The 18021-nt window shown below is 39.5% G+C and overlaps 1 protein-coding gene across 2 annotated transcripts in view; it reads right to left on the bottom strand.

Moving 5' to 3' along the window:
- The window catches only part of FBN2 (fibrillin 2), a 254961-nt gene that overhangs the window by 207499 nt on the left and 29441 nt on the right, over positions 1-18021 (bottom strand). The gene's annotated exons all lie outside the window — the stretch shown is intronic.

The following is an 18021-nucleotide window of genomic DNA, read 5'->3' on the forward strand; positions in this document are numbered from 1 at the left end:
AAGACAAGCATTTGCAAATATGCAATTACAGATGTCACATCAAGTTGGTGAATTACAACATTTAATAAAGAAAGCGTAACCTCCTCATTTTAAATCCCATTTGTTTGTAATGATTTGCATAACCTTGTCTTCACAAGTTGTGATTTATGGATAAGAATTCAATATTTATATGATCTGTCACAACCAGATGTATAATTTAGCAACTAGCATATTCCTCCTTTTTCATACAGCAATGGACAATAGGGATATTTTCCCCATAATATCTATGCAGTATTTTGGATTCTTCTAGAAATAAAGCCATGGCATTTCATTTTGAGATTATTTTAGATTACTACTGATCTTCTTTGTACCTTACATTTAACAAGTAAAAGCATAGACACAGATCCACCGTGCTGAGAGCAGGACTGAGGAGTGGAGGAAATGTGGCTCAAAGCCACTCTTGTATTCCCCTTATTCTTGTAGCACTCAAAGTAAATCAGAGCCATTTCAGGACTGTTCAAATTTATGTTGATTTACAACAATCCTCTAGGAACCATTCCAGACCAACAGAAAGCAACGGTAATTTGTCCATACACACTCCTCCTGCGGCACATCCCTTAGGCTGTGCTGCTGAAAGAGGGTGACAGCTGATTATGCCAGCCCAGGATTCCCCCATAACAGAGATTCTCAGCTGCCCATTTAAGATGACTTTACATTTCCTTTGCACCAAGGATCAGGCCCATATGGTTTATATTGTGATTAGCCCCATTCACTTCACTGCGTGTATTCACAGTGCATAAAGTTAAATGTGTGCATAAGTCTTTGCAGAATCAGGACCTAAATTATGATATAAAGGGGTTAAGAAAAGTCTGAGGGTAGAGGATTTCCATCCACCTAGATAGTTTCAAGTGAATAACTATACTAAAATATTAAGACTTTTATGCTTCCCCCGCCTTCTCTTCAATACTCAAATACACAGAGCAACTTTTTTTTTTTTTTGGCTACAATACCTACATTATCTAAAGGAAGTGCTAGACATTAAAAAGGTCCCAGTCTGCCCTCTCCTCCAAAATACTGAGTGTATCAGCTCCACAACAGTTTCAGTTTTACTGAGGGCCAAAGTTCTTCCCTGTCAAACCAATGACTGTTGCATTTTCTTAAAATGTACAGAAGTTATATACCTCGATGATTGATAAGAGAAGACAGTGACCTTGTCACACAATAGACTCATACAGGAATGACTAATATTTGAAATATGGACAAATTCCATAAATCCCATCAGGGATTTCAGTACCATGAATTCATTGTGAATCTTGCCTGAATTTTAATTAAAGGCTAAGGATTAGGAAAGAGCTCGATCATGTGTTACCATTGTGCACTCCCTTCATGAAAGTTTGTGCAGGTGTCATGCAGCTTGAGGGGAATATCACATGGTACATCGCTTTCAGCTTTCAAATCATTGTCGATGATCAGGTTACTTTGAGAAAATACAAATGCTATCCGAAGAAAAACAGAACTGTTCCGAAAATAAGAATGTAAAGATATGGGGTGAAATCCTGGCCCCATTAAAGTCCAATGGAAGTTTTGCCATTAACTCAATGGAGCCAGGATTTCACCAGTGGAAAATAATATGCTCTTTAACAAAGACAGGTATTGCAATTAATTACAGAGTATGAGCTATAACAAAATATAATCTCCTTGGCATGTGAAGGCAATGTTCTTCATATACACAGCAAGAGGTTTTAACACTATTACTTTAGTGAGCAGACTTCCATTCTACCATCCAATTGTAAATACTGCTATATACAAAATGACTACCAGAACTGCATTTATTATTTTTAAATGAGGGGAAATTATTATTAATCCTGTTTATAATGATAGTGCCTAAGGGCCACAGGAGCAAGGCCTCCTTGTGCAAGGCACTGTACAAACACAGAGTAGTAAATGGTCCCTGTTCTAAAGCGCTTACAATCTAAACAGAGAAGACACATGCAGGGTGGGGGAAGGAGTGTGCACTCTGTGGTGGCAGCAAACATCATGGCAGTTCTGATTTTTGTTATGGGTTGGCTTAACCTAGGAGGGGATAAGTTAAATGGAAAGAACAGGGAAAGGAAGGGGGGCTGGGCAGAGTCTAGAGGGTAAGAGGGGCAGGTATAGAGTGAAGCTGTGGGTTAACTGACTGCGAAGAAGGAGGTGGTAGAGAGTTGGAGCAAACAGCCAATCAGCACAGGGCACAGAAAGTACAGTCAAAATTGCAGAGTTCTCTGACTGTCCAGAGGTCTCTGCTTTGGCTGATCTTGTTGCTGCTGGCTGGAGTCTCAGGCTGGCTTCTCTCTGAAGTCTTCCCCCAAGACCCAATAGTCCAAGTGCCTCCAGAGTAATGGGGGCCTGCCCTGGAACAGTTCTGGATGCAGGGGATGTTGGAGGGAGAGATACCCCAGCTAGAACCCACTTTACCCTCTCACCTCCTTCAGTGCAGTTATCCCCAAGTTTGAGGAAAGAGGTATAGCCTACTCCTAAATGGGTACTCATGTCTGCATCAAAAGCTGAGTTAACGTGTGCCTGAGTTCTGACTGTCAGCAGCCTAAGCATTGCTCTGCATGAAGTCTAGTCATGACAGGAATGACCAGGAGTAATATGGTTAAATCCTTTGAGACTTCAGAACAATCAGAACTCCACACCAACCAGATTCAGAAACATGTGGAGCTGAAAAGTTGTCTTAAAAGGGCATGGGGGTGGAAAATAAGTATGTGGAAAAAAGGAATATCTATGAGCCACCCTATGTGGAAAAATACGGTTTACATAATTAAACTGAATCATAGACTATGCGAGTGCCCAAAGGTACAAGCACTCTGTGATGAGGTGAAAACAGAATGGGGTTGTATTACCTGCAAAGTATTGTCGTCATTGATGATATCAAACGAGAGACATCATACCAGAGGTACAGCAGTAATTTAAAGGGTCATTGCTGCTAAGAGATTAATTCCTGTGTAACAAGCGCCACGCTGGCTCATCAGCAAATACAAAATCTGGGAACTGCAACATTAACAGCATGAATTTCTCTCACTCAAGATAAATGAATAATTCTTGTAGCTGCAGTAGACTCTCATCCTCTCTGGACAAGTCACTAAAAGGAGGATATATAACACACTGAGCAGTGGGTTACCATTGAACAATGGAAACAGTTCACATCAAATATAGGGTAAAATTCCTTCCACCTAACTAAAGTCTGAGCATTTGGATTTTTGGTTGTGGAGGTAAGGAACCTAATGTGGCTGCTGCATAAGTCCCCACAGCCGAGGTTCTCAAACTTCATTGCACTGAAACCCCCTTCTGAAAACAAATTACTACAGGATCCCAACAGGGGGGACTGAAGCCTGAGCCCACTCAAGCCTAGTGCCTTGAGCAGGGGTGAAGGGGTTGGCAAAGCCAAAGGGCTTCAGCCCCGGGGGGGGGTAACCTGAGCCCCTCCGCCCGGGGCTGAAGGGGGCTCCAGGCCCCAGCAAGTTTAATGCCAGTCCTGGCAACCCCATTAAAATGAGGTCATGACCACTTTAGAGTCCCAACCCATGGTTTGAGAACCACTGCTTTAATAGGTTGGAATACTGGCTGCAGCCCTTCTGCACCAGTTGTGCAAGGTATTGGAGTCCCTGCATCTACAGGAACATAGATATACAGCCCATCCCCTGTTCAATCTCTGAATTGCCCATAAAGTAACCTTCTGCACCAGCCTATTCAGGGCTGGCATTGAAACCATTTCCATGACCTGCAGTGGAGCACATAAGCAACCCTGTGTGGCTACTCAGTGTGCAGACTCCCTCTGCAAAGTTTAAGCAGTGTGGATGGTCTTGCCCTGGCCCGCTGCATCAGGGGTGAATGCCATCTCTAGTGCGCTGAAGTGACAATTTATTAGATGTCTCAATTTTGAAAGCTAGTTCTCATCAGGTCTGCTAAATCTTACTGTCATAACTTGTTGTAGCACTTCTATACAGATTAGTATGGTTGGGGGCTGGTGCTGTCTGGTATGTATGTCACTTTAGTGCCCCAAAGTAAACTTTTCAAAGAGGACACATTGGATAATGTGGACCAACTACAATATGGACAGAAGTATAATTACAAGCTTTGCTATGTAAAACTCTGTTCTCCTCAGGAGAATGTGGGGCTGCTGCAGGCCCCCACAAACACTAGCAGACTAATATTTAATTTTGCTAAACTCGTGGCTTATTCAAGTAAATTAGGAGCCCACTTCTCTCCTAAAAGACCTAAAGGTTCGGTATGTAAATCCTCTCACCTACCCTACACTGCTCAAACATTATAGCTAAGGCGGGCTCATTCCCATGGAGGAGTTTGGGGAAGGAGATCGGGATTATGACCAGAACACAGAGAGATTGGGTGAGAGGATGGGGGATATTAGGGGAGTAATGTATTGAGAAACCTAGAGGAGGCAACCCAAATCACTATGGGACTCAAGTTGTTATAACCAGAGAGTTCTCTATTGGCAAGAAGCAACCATTATGCCATATCACTGGATACTAGGGCACAAGCATTAGATATCATACTAACATCTATACGGCCCCCAGTGGCTGTCAGGTCTGACTCTATTCTAATTAGACTCCTAATTACATGTAAAAGAATTAACTTCATTCTAAAATTGCAGTGACACTGAAAAGGACTTAGAGGTAATAGTAGATAACCAAATGAGAATGTGCACTCAGTGCAATTCTGGGGCTAAGTAGAGGAATGCCATCTTTAGATACATAGTCAGGGGAATATCAGATAGGAGAAGGAAGGCAGTATTGCCTTTGAATACTGCATTAACAAGACCACTACTGGAATACTGTGTTCAATTCTGGTGCCCACACTTCAAAACAGATGTTGAAAAATGTTCAGACAAGAGCTATAAGAAGGATATAAAGTCTGGAAAACATGCCTTATAGTGAGAGACTATAGAAACTCAATCTACTTAATTTATCCTAAAGGAGGTCAAGAGATGACCTGATCGTGGACTACAAGTGTCTACATAACTATGAGATTTCTAATAGATGGCCCTTAAATTTAACAGAAAGTCATAAACAAGATCCAACAGTGGAAAGCTCAAGGTAGACAAAATTCCAACTAAAAACAAAGCACAAATGTTTAAATGACGTTAATAAAACATTGGAATAACACACTGAGGGAGGCAATGGATTATCCATCATGGGAAGTTTTTAAATCAGGGCTGGGTGTCTTTCTAAAATGTGCTATAGCTCAACCAAAGTTATGGGCTTGATGCAGAAATTATTGGGTGAGGTTATATGGCCCATGTTACGCAGGAGGTCAGACTAAATCATCATCATGGTCCCTTTTGGCCCTAAAAGTCTACAAAACCATTAATCAGATTTTCCATGTGGGTTTTCAAGTCTTACTGTTAGGTGTTTCTTCATTTGTTCCGTTTTCAGTATTGCTACTGGAACAATTCTGCCAGAGAGCGCTGATGGAACATATGCTATAAATTATTTGCTACTTAAAGTCTAAATGCCCTGGTGAGAGAAGGTGATTTACTCCTGTCATGTATATTATTCGTGGTTTTCTTTGTCTCAGAAAACTGTCTGAGTTCAGTATGTATTGTGACTTGAAAACTGACAAAACTTCTGTAATGATTAAAATTATAAATAAAATGTAAATTTAAAAACAAAAGAGCTTTTCTTGGCATAGAAAGCACAGGAATGGAGAAAATGGAAGGAGCATACAGTACTTATAAATCTGTTTTGAAATTACCAACAGCATTACTGTTCTTTATGTGCATTCTGCATTAACTCAATGGGCCTGTCTACACAGCAACTAGACACCCACGGCTGGCCCATGCTAGCCGACTTGGGCTTGCGGGCTCTTTCATTGCTGTGTAGACTTCTGGGCTAGAGCCCAGGCTACACCCTGAGCTTGGAAGTCCACACAGCAATAGAACACCCCCACAGCCTGAGCAGGCTGATACGGGCCAACCGTGGGTTTTTCTTTGTTGTGTAGACATACCCAATTAGTCTCTATATACACAGATGTAGAAATATTTTTCTTAGAATTTTATTGGATTTTAAAAATCAATTCTGTGCTATTTAAATAAACCTGCCTGACACCCAAGTCTGTTCTAATGGTGGGGAACATAGGAATTGCTGTACTGGATAAGACCTAAGGTCCATCTAGTCCAGTATCCTGTCTTTGACAGTGGCCAGTACCAGATGCAGCAGAGGAAGGTATAGAACCCCGCAGTAGGCTGATGTGTACCCCTCATTTGGTCTCATCATGGTCTCTAATAGGAAGAGATTGGCTTAAGCACTGAAGCACAAGGTTTAATATGCCTTTCAAAATTTGTTGTAATTAATTATGACAACTCTGGATATTTTGATACCCATATCAATATCCAATCCTTTTTGAATTTTGTTAAGCTCTTGGTTGCAATGACGCCTCTTCTGGCAATGAGTTCCCCAGTTTAATTGCTGTTGTACAGCAATTATGGTCAGTTCCTCCTAAATAGCCACAAAGAAATGTCTGCCTGCCTCAGCAAGATGGAGGGAGGAAAGAGCAGGTGAAAGAGTAAATAAATGACACCCCACAGACTTAAAAAGTCTCCATTAGAAGTTATTTGGGGGGAACCTAAGCATAGAGCCCTCTTCTCGGCATGGATGTGCTCACAATATTTTAATAAGTTGTTCCCATATAGGTCCGAACCCTGCAACTGACCCTTCTTTGGCAGATCCCAGCATCTACACGAGATTATTGATGCTAACAGGGTCCCATAGGGCATGTGAAGTGAATTGTGGTTTAGGGCCTACGCTTATGAGAACCCTGGTAAACAGGGTGTATCTGTGCTAGAGATGATTACTGAGGAACTCACTGCAGATTCTCTAACTTTCTCTCTCATTTAAACAATCACTTTCTTATAACAATAACTAAAGAGGGAGGTAGCCTGGCTTGACAAACATATTTAACTGTACTTGGCTGTAAATGTTTACACTTCTATTTCTGAAGATTTACTAAGAATATTAAGCCTAGTGTTCAGTATATGCAATACAAAAATGCAATCGAGGCCTTGTATAGGGACTCTGGGACATCGCTACCTTAAAAAAAATTACTGTCACTTCATACAAACTGTTCCATTCCAGATCTAAACCAAATTTGCCCTTCAAAAGGACTTTAATAATCCCCAGAGATAAATCCTGTCTGACAGGCATGATTTAGGAGTAACCAGGGAAGGGATGAGCAAGGAAATCTCAACCCTCCCTTCATTTTGGAGACAGAATTGTACCAAAGGCTCCAAGGACCTCCCAAGAGCTCCCTCCCACATATTACTGCCATTAGATAACAAACAGATGCTTCAAGCATCCAGAAATTAGACAGGACTGAAGGGTGGCAGAGCACTTCACCAGGCTCACCATTAGGGCTCACACTTAATTTTATTCCACAGGACAAGTAATCACACTGGGGGAAATTCACTCCCCTTACAGAGTCCAGGTACTACCAGGCACTGTGTTGGTAGTTAAATCCATATTGGCAGAGTGGAAGGATGAAATCCATGCTTGGGAAGAGAAAAATACAATTAAGAGGCTGTGGGATGCAGACCCTACCTGGCTGTTATTACGTGCTAAAGTAGCAGTTGCTGCCGCTACAGTAAACCTTACATGGGATGTAGTAGCTCTCATTCCTCAACCTGCCCCAACACTCCTCCCTATGTTCATGTATGGAGCCAGTGTGTAAACTAGCTCCACAGAAGTCAAGGGGGCAGAGGTCTCTGTACACAGCTACCTGCAAACAAACACCTGCTCAGGGATATAGAAGGGATTTTGCAGTAGATAGGGACTTGCATGGTCTCTTTGCCAGTCAGTTAATTTAACCCCACTGTGATGTGTGTTGAACAACACTGCTCAGTCATCCTGCAATGTCATAACATCACAACATATTAAACAAATTCACAACTCAACTGCGGGGCAAGCAAGGTCAGCAGGCCAAGGAATGTACCACCAGAATTTGGGACTCTCTCATGGATTTGGGGAGGGTTGACAACTTAACCAGAATTTTTATGTTCATATTAAAAGTTGAGGAAACTGGGCCTGGCCTTGCTTAATTTTTCATCTGAGCAAGGGAAAAGGGGTTGATGATATATACATTTGTAACTGAGGTTAGACAATGAATCTGAAACTTATGCATATGCAAATATTCTTTCATGTACAGCCTGAGTTCACTATCTGCAGATCACAAACTGCAGTTTGCAAAAACAAGTTTAAACATTAGAAAGGAACAAGGTTTGTTTTATTAAAGATTATCTAAAATTATTTTTCCTTTGATATTTTAATTACTCTAATATGGAAAGGTGTTTTTTTGTGGGTTTTTTTTTTTTTTTTTTTTTTGCAGTAAGACTGAGCTGCAAACATTGAGGAGGTGCCATGAGGGAGGTTTCAAAGATTTAGAACAAGAAGTTTGATGGATTGTACTGGTTTAGGCCTCATATAAATAAAAAGTGTTTTTTTTTTCCCTCAAAAGGTGACATCCAACAAATTGGGGAGAAAAGATTGTTGGCTGAAAATAAGAGCTAGTCTCTAGGAAAAAGAAAGAAACTTGGCAGGACTATTTTTTTTTCCTCAAGAGAAATTAAAAGTCTCCGAGCAGTACAACTATTTAGACTAAGAACTTTATATAAACCAAAACTTGAATATTAGGTCTCCCTTTTTAGGGTTTGCTGATTTTCAGCAATTCTACATGCTAAACTCTTAATTTAAACATTTAATGCAGTTAAGTTTGTGATACAGATAAAAGACAATTATTAATACAATTCATTTTAAACAAACATTCTGAACATTGAAAAACTCAGCTAAGTCCGGAAAAATCACTTGAGTTCTGTAAAATATTATTTGAAACAAAAGTTATTACAGATCAGTATAAAACTTTGATATCTAAAAAGGCTAAATCAACTGAAACATTTTAAAATATAGAACAAATCTATTCCAAAGGCATAAACTCCTCCATACAACTGACAAATTTCATTTTCCAGCTTAAGTTTACTACCAGTCTAGCAATCCCACATGACTGTTTCTGACTGTATTTTGTGATGCAATACTTTCCATCACACAAATGGATGTCTGTGATTGATTAGGCAATTTAACACATGTACTGCAATTAAAACGGGGAGAGAATTTTAATTTAAAGAAAAAACATATTTAATGCAGCAGTATATGTGGGCTTTATAGATTTTAGCAGAATTACAGTTTCTACCACACTGTCAGGTTCATTCGAAGCACATTCTCATTTTCCTTTTGCTGGAACTAAGAAGGTAACTGTTTTCCAAAAACAACATTCTAGGGTTTGCACATCCATTTTAGTAAATTGATATTATGTCAGCTTTAAGTAGATGAAGGATACTACAATTTTCAAAATATCATCTGCAGATCAGAAAGTTTTTTTTTTCCTAAACACATGAGGAATATTTTGGCACAGTGTCAAAAAATAATTTTTTCAAAAAAAATGTTGCGTTTATTAGTTTGAGCTTGGCTTAGTTTTCGAACAAAAATACACACTTTCAAATTTCTACATATAAAACTTACATCTAAAATATATATAACTTTTTCTAAATGTGAAGATATAAAAAAAGCAGAGAAATGTAAAAAAATATTTGCTCTTGAGCCCAACTAAAAATCATGAATGATGAAATAAAGGGAAGAAATAACTGCTATGAAATTAACTTTTGACGTATGGAACTGCAGAATCATAAAATGAGCGCTAAAGTGCTTCATGCTTGGAATCAAAGTCTCTATCCTTGGAAAAGAATGTTCTCTCAATCCTGGCTCCAGCAAGAACTTTAATTTTTTTTTTAAGTTTACATCCTTCATCCAACTCCTGCTATCATTTTATAATTGCTCCTATATACTGTGTGTGTCTGACTTAAGTCTTGCCTTATAATCAAGATACACTGAGTGAACATTGAATTCATAAGCTAACACACAAGAAAGTGTGTGCTAAAACAAGCTTAGGGCTTGATTACCACCAACGTGCCCCTTGCCTGCGTGCGCGCACGCACACACACGCTAGAGCCCACAGAGGAGTATGAAATAAGAAGAAAATCTCTGCAAAGTTCCCCTATACCGCACCGCAGTTCCTACATACTATTCTAAGATTAAGGATTTGATGTGTGGGGTCCACTGCCTATCATACTGACCAATACTGTGTAATTGTTTCCTTGGGCTCCCCCATGTGTCTGTCTGTGTCTACCTATCATCTCTGGTCTTAAACTCAGATTGTAAACCCTTTGGGGGCAAGGACGCATTTTTTTTGTTCTGTGCTTGTACTATGCCTAGCACACTGGGGTTCTGGCCCACAATGGGACTCCCAGGTGCCACTGCAATGCACATAATATCTAACAAAACCCACATTCTGTCTGGGGAGTGAGGTCTCCCTGCCCGCAGAACAGTCCGTCAGGCATGCCCCTACCCCTGAGGATACCAGGAGATCAGAGGGAGGCCAAGGCCATTTGCAAAGAATCTGTGCCTCTGCACTGGTCCTGGCTCCCAATGGTCCCCAGATATCCATGGCAGGACAAGTACACCACCACCAAGGAATCTCCCTGGCTGCACCTGCTGCAGACCTTCCTTTAATGGGGATCCCCATTATGGAGGTCTCAACAGGAGAGAATATAGACCCAGGCTATATTTTTTTCATGGTAAGCTTTATCCTTTGTCACCATTTCTTTTCTACGTATTGGAAAGCAAACATTCCACCAATGTATTCAGATAAATTTCTGCTAAAAAGTCTGTAAAGCTCCTTGGGTCAGATTTTGCAGTGCTACACCAGAATAAATCCAAATAAGCTCCACTGATGAGATCTGCCGGACTACCAACCAAATCACATTGAAGAGTGGGAGATGGTAGCAACGTCATCCACTGTAACCCTGATTGTGCAACAACAGCTGCCATGCTGCTACGCCATGGCAATGGATTCCTCCATTCCCCTACCCCTGCTGAACCTCCCTACCCCGCACAAAAACCTGTAACTCAGGCTTGGTTCACAAGCCAAGATTTGCCACTAAGAAAATAAGATACTGCTTAGCAAAACACAGCCCCTGCACAATCAGACCAATGTTCATTATAACCTTGAATTACTTGATATTCCAAATAGTGAACAGGGCAATGCCTTAGCTATGCCCCTGGGGATTGGGGGTGGGAATCTTTCCTTTGGACCATGTATTTAATCCTGGAGACTTAAAATGCCACCTATTCTGCAGGGAGAGTGTTGGTTTTTTTAGGAACTCAATGCTATTCAGTGGAATTCACCCTCCAAGATTGGAAATCCCCAGTAGGCAAGGTGGAATTTTAAGGACTGCACAAAGAACGAGCACCTGGAATACTGAAGATAGAATATAGAAATCCCCTCCAAATCTTTATTCATGCCAGTAGTCCCACTGAAGACAACATAGCTACTTATTTAATTAAAGACTACACATTTGAGTAAGAGTGTTCAGAATCAGTACCACTAAGTGAACACCCTAACACTTATTATTCGTAGAACCTCTGAACCTAGAGATTCACATTGGGACATTTTTCAATTATTCAGGTGTAAAGCAGCAGTCAGGACAATTACTTTAATCTGCCCCCCCCCCCCATTTCCCCCCATAGCTGCAAAACACAAAAGCAACTGTATGTAGTTTATTCAAATTTTCCTGCTAGGTGGACCAGTGATTCAAAGTTATTGCTTTTTTTTTTTTTTACCACTGGTGACCTATATTCAAATCCTTGCTAGGTCAAAAGTGAAAACTGAGTTTGACGTTTACATCTGAGTCCCTATTTGGCCATATTAGTCAGCATACAGTTTGGCACTGTTAGGCATGATTGGGAGCCTCTATTCAAGTAAGGCACTACACTAAAATATCAGGGGTTTTGTGGGTTAAGACTTAGGTGAATTAGCATGTGTCTTATACAGACCCACTTCACTATGCCTGGCTCTAACCAATGTGAGAATTCCTTCAACATTCACACAAATTTTTTGAAGAAAAAAAAAAAAAAGAGAAACAAATTATTTCAATAGCAAATCCTGCTCAAACTAGAGAAAATATACATTTTAAAAAACAAAAACAAACTAGAAACCCTCTAAACAAAGTCCTGCAGCTGCACTCAAAGTCATTAATTTCATGCAAAAAAAAAATTAAAAAACAGAGGGACTTAACTATTTCACAGCTGCCAAAGTCTCATGTCCAGCTGGAAGAGGAGCATTCCCCAAGATGCCTACCATAACTTGGTTATCCTGACATTCTGTTGGTTTCAGTGGATAGTTCACTAGAAACAGCAGTCAGTGTTTTTTATTCACAACACCCTTTCTACTGACAGGAACAAAAGGACATTTTCCTCATTTTGCAACCACTGGCCTCAATGCTACAACAGGATGCAACAGGATCTTCCAGTGTGTATCAATTAGGCTCATGTAAAGTCTTCAGTGGGACTGTAGGACCACTGTTGATAATCACCAGGAAGTAGGACAAAAGGTAAAAGGAGACAATTCTGAATTCACCAAATTGGGTCTATGAAGAGCTAACATGTCATCTTTGCAATACCCTAACCTATTACTCTGAAGTGGAGGAAATCAGATTTTCCTCTAAAACACAGTATTTTCCAAGCTTCAGAACAATGTTACTGATCTGCTTTTACCCCACAGGAGACATGTTCAATCTCACTACATGCTAAAACAGACATCTGGACAGTTCTTCTCTATAGATTGTTAGTTATTAATGATAGCTTTCTAAATGCTTTCTAAATTTCTAAAAAGTAATGATAGCTTTCTAACCAGTGGTGAAGGAAGAGACATTCTTAAATTCAAGAATTTAAAATGGACCAAATTTAAAAAACTTTTAATGCCTTGATTAAACTTCAAATTTAAAGTGAGGTACAGTTAAAATAATAAACTAAAGAGACATAGGTTACTGCTCACTGACAAAATTATGAAAACTGAAAGACATTTTAAAATCCAATATAATTGTTCGTCATTATACTCGATTCACTTTTCACACTTTTTCCCCCCAACTTCAACAACAAAAACAAACTAATCATTTTCACTTTTTATGTTGTACTTGTCAGTTTCCCTTTCTGGTTCTCATGTACTAGCGCAATGCTACAACATTTGGGTTGCAAAAATATAGACAAGTGTTTAAATCCAAACAGTGGCCCTAAATCTGCATTTTCTACTAAAGCAAAACTCCCAGTAGCTTCACTGGGATTTTGGTCAGATTAAGTAAAAGTTAGTCTTTGGTATATAATTTGAAATTCCAATCAGTGCACTACTAATACATTACTTTGTTTGAATTCTTTGAGACACTTTTCCTCAGAAAACCCCTTCTGCTAAAAGACAATTTGAGCTTTACAATTATCTTGGATTTTCCAATGATAGTCCAAAATCCTCTATTTACTGATATTGAAAATAACTGTAAAGCAAAGACTAGAGAGCATAAAGTGACTTCACTCAGACTCAAACACGCCACAAGACACGCGCACACTCACAGTTCATAACGCTGTTGGCTATACTTTTTCCACTTCCACTTTACAACTTTGTAATAGAATCGGGCACTGCTGACAAGCATGGAATTACTCATTCAGTTAGAATAGTAACTTAGTAGAATAGCAGCCTGAACATGTTTAAAGCTTCGTATCGGTGCATCAGTATTTCTACAGAGATATAAAGTTCCATTATAAGCCAATACAAAGGTGAAACAATACCTCCCAAATCCAAATGCTCTTTCTCCCTTCCCCCCTGCCTTCCCCCATTGGTATTTCACAGGAGGCCTGATCCAACTCCACTGGAGTAAGAATCTTTCCATAGGACTTAAATAAAGGTAGATTGTGTCCAAGCTTCTGTTCTCAGTTTTCTCATTCTCCCCCCCTCTCAGTAAACCCCACATCCTTCCTCCCCTGACATGTCCTTGTATATCTTTTCTTGTATTTGTCTTCTTCAAAATGTAAGCACTTTGGGGCAGGAAACATGGATTATTTGTGTTTTTAAAGCACCCTGGGAATTTACGGCAGTATAGAAATGTTTTATAACAATAAATACCTATAACAGTTTTCACACATTATATGCAAATCTCTATGCAGCTCTAAAGATATTGTGCTCAGGGTGTCATGATTCAGCTTATTATAATTATAGGCAAATATACTTAATTTAGATTATGAGAAAACTACCCCCACATAACTGGCTGGGAGTGGGTATATGAGATAGACTAGTAAAAAATATACATGGATAAAGAGAAGCTTGCTTTGGAGATAAACTCTTGTGGACCAAATACTCTTCTGGTTTTAACGAGCTGAACGCTCTTGAACTGTTATTTACATAAGCAGAGCAGTTTCACCTTTTAGTTTAAAAAGCTCAAATAATTAAATTAACAAGGGTGGTTTGACCAGTAAATTTAAATTTTATTTGCTCAATCAAGTGACTAATAAGAAGCTCTCTAGTTTTCAATGGTCTTTATTTTACTATAGATTGTAAGAATGCTTACTGAACGTAGATTGTCCACATCAATTCAGTTTATGCAAATAGACATGAATTGAACTATCATTTAGGCAAATATATGTGACTCCAATCCTAGGCTATGTCTGAATTGCATTTGGCATGAGAGCACAAGAAAGCAAGAGAGCGCTTTGCATCACCCCTGATCCTAGGGTTAGCTGGGATCGGGCCAATGACTGGTGAAAGCCACTTGTCATAAAGATCCAGCAGTTGGGGATTGCCAGCACACAGGAATGCCATGGCTATACTGTTTCCTCCATTCCAGGCACAATCCCTAGTTGGGAAGTGGGATGTGTAGTAGCATGGGAGCAACTAAAGCAGCTCTAAGCCATGCCAGGACACTTCCAATGGCAGGACTATGGAGGCATTATGGAGCTTTACATCACCAGAGCGCTACAAAGTTGCATAGCAGAATATGTCCTTACAATAAGAAAAATAAAGAGGCTGATTATCACATGGGTACTATAAAAAAAAGTATGAACATAAATTACTGTTCTACCAATGTTCAAGGAAGTTAAAGAATTAAATGACAAGTAAATAGAAAATTAGATTTCTATCAACTGACAAATTTGTATAACTTATTCTAGTTCTGAAATGGAGCTTGAACTTTTTCTTTTAATACGTGCTTTAAAATGTAGTATTTTTTTCATACAGCAGTCAATAAGAAATACCTGTACAGTATAAGTTTTAACAGCATTTTTTTTCTGTTTGGGATACTAATCTTCAGGTTTTCAGTCTGCCAAAGTTCAGAAAGAAGTAGTTTCTCAGAAAAGAAAACATTTTCAAGTTTCAAATGGAAGAATTTTTATACTGGAAAATGTCTCTTCCATTGTTACATTTTCTTATAATCAGATGTTTTTAGTTAAGTTGGGAGGCCTTTCTTAACTCTCCATTTACTACAGATATTCCAGATTAAGATGGAATTAGGCAAATACTTAGAAGCAGTCAGCTTTTTGGGCAATGCACTGCTATGTGAGATATAGATATGATGTGACAGTTGTTATAAATGTTTTAAAATATGTATTGAAGTATGATCTACCGCTTACCTTACTAATAGGTTGAAATTAGGTCATAAAATTAACAGAGATCTCATTTTAATTTTCTTCTAGATTTTATGTTCAAGGTATGAAAAAATGAAACAGATTAAATACTCTCTCAAAGTCTTATCAGATATGGCAGGGCAACTTAGATTTAGAACATTACGGAAAGAGCAGACGCAGTTTCATATCCTGGCTATTGAAAGTAGCATTTTAGATCAAAGCTGTACATCAGATGTGATCCTCAAAAATATGACTATAAGGCCAAGTTCTGGTAAGCAGTGAACAACCCATGGAACAGGACTCGGTAATGCAAAGTGAACCGAGGAATGGAATTACTCATCCCTAAACTAGAGTAGATGCTGCAGACTGCATACTGTATGGGGATGGAAGCAGAGACAATCCTGCCCAACCCATATAAAGGATTAATTATGAAGGGAATAGAAGAATGGAAAGGAAGAAGCAGGATTCAGGGTGACAGCCTTCCTAACAAAAGGAAGATGTTTAGTGTAGGCCTGGAAGGCAGTGGCTCCCAGAGGCCTGAGAATTGTAGCCTGTCCAAAAAAAGAGAGAGAGCAGCAAGACTTCTCTGAGGAGTAATCTGTAGACTAAGCTTCCTGGTTTTCTGACTCAGGATTTCCCTGATGCAGGGGTGCTGGAACAATTTGTATAGTAGAGGTGCTGAGAGCCATTGAACCAAACTGTAAACCCCTGTATATGATGATAACCACTTCAAGACAGGGGATGTGGTAGCACCCCCAGCACCTATGTCCTGATGTAAGGGAAAGCTTGGAGATCAGCTCTACATGGATTTTTCTCTTTTGAGTTGAACTCAAACTCTCTGAAAGTCCAGTGAATTGAAGAGATTCTCTAGGCCTTCCTGAGGGAAATGAAAGGCCTAAGAATAGCCTGGTAGTTATATTATGCCCTGATTTTCAAAGGTGCTCAGCAGCTCCCATTAAAGTCAATGGGAGGTGCAGGTATGCAGCATCTTTGAAAACTGGGCCACTTAATCCTAATTAGTTCTGACAAGTTAAGAATCAGTACAGTATGGGAGAAATGTAAAATTATTATGTAGTTACTGTTATCTGTTCAAATATGCTACTAGTCCTAACAGACATTAACCACCTGTTTCCTAAGAAGAGAAAAAGGCGTTCACCCGTGTTCATTGCAAGGCTATACTAAGCTACTGATTACCAAATCTATGCTGCCTCAACTCTGAGTAAGTGTAGTGGATATATTTATTCATCCACTGACTAGAGTGATGAATGCTTTTGTCATCATCCACTTGTATAGGACATGTAATATTACCATACCACACTTGAAAATGAAATGAAGACTTACATAAACATAAAGCTGTGAACACATGGGAAAAATTTTCATGCATTAAACTGTGAAGTTAAATTATGATCATAGGGAAACGTTTTTATAAATCCACTGACAATGAAGTATCCACAGTACTGATAGAATTGCTTTGACCCCACGCTAATGGTGAAACTGCTGCTTTTGACTCATAACATAGATGCACAACAACAGCAACCCTAAGTTAACCGCACCTAAAGTGATAGCGTACAAGTCTATCCATCATCGTTGTGGGAAGAAGTCTGAAGAAAGATCTTACAAGCTCAGAATGTAGGGCTTAATCATGCATCTTTTAATGCCCTAATGTACTAACCCGGAAGCCAGTAAACTTGAAAGAACAAACAAACAGGAGGGCCAAAATTTTTAGAAGTGGTCACTTATTCTGGGTGCTTCCATTTTTGGGTGCTCAGTTTGAGACACTTGGCCTGACGTTCAGCAGTACCGGGCACTTGCGGTTTGCCTTGACATCAGTTGGAATTAGGGTACCCAATACCCAGGAAAAAAAATCAAACCCCAAGGGTATGCCTAAACTGCAGCTGGGAGGTATGATTTCCAGCATGGATGGACAGACTCTAACTCTGCTTGAGCTAGCACGCTAAAAATAGTTGTTGAGCAAATGATACGAAAGACATTCACATCTCAAGAACAGGGTCAAATAGAACACACTTCAGAAGTCATCTAATACACGGGAAATGACTGCCCAGGAAGGAGTACTGCGGAAAGGGATCTGGGGGTCAGAGTGGTTCACAAACTAAATATGAGTCAACAGTGTAACGCCGTTGCAAAAAACAAAAACAAACCCAAACCATCATTCTGGGATGTATTAGCAGGAGTATTGTAAGCAAGACACAAGAAGTAATTCTTCCGCTCTAATCCCTGCTGATTAGGCCTCACCTAATTGTGTCCAGTTCTGGGCACCACATTTCAGGAAAGATGTGGACAAATTGGAGAAAATCCACCGAAGAGCAACAAAAATTATTAAAGGTCTAGAAAACATGACTATGAGGGAAGATTGAAAAATTGGGTTTGTTTAGTCTGGAAAAGAAAAGACTGAGAGGGGACATAACAGTTTTCAAGTACAGTAACTCCTCACTTGAAGTCGTCCCAGTTAACGTTGTTATGTTGCTGATTAACT

The sequence above is a fragment of the Caretta caretta genome, chromosome 5 (assembly GCF_965140235.1).
Source record: "Caretta caretta isolate rCarCar2 chromosome 5, rCarCar1.hap1, whole genome shotgun sequence".
Taxonomy (NCBI): domain Eukaryota; kingdom Metazoa; phylum Chordata; order Testudines; family Cheloniidae; genus Caretta; species Caretta caretta.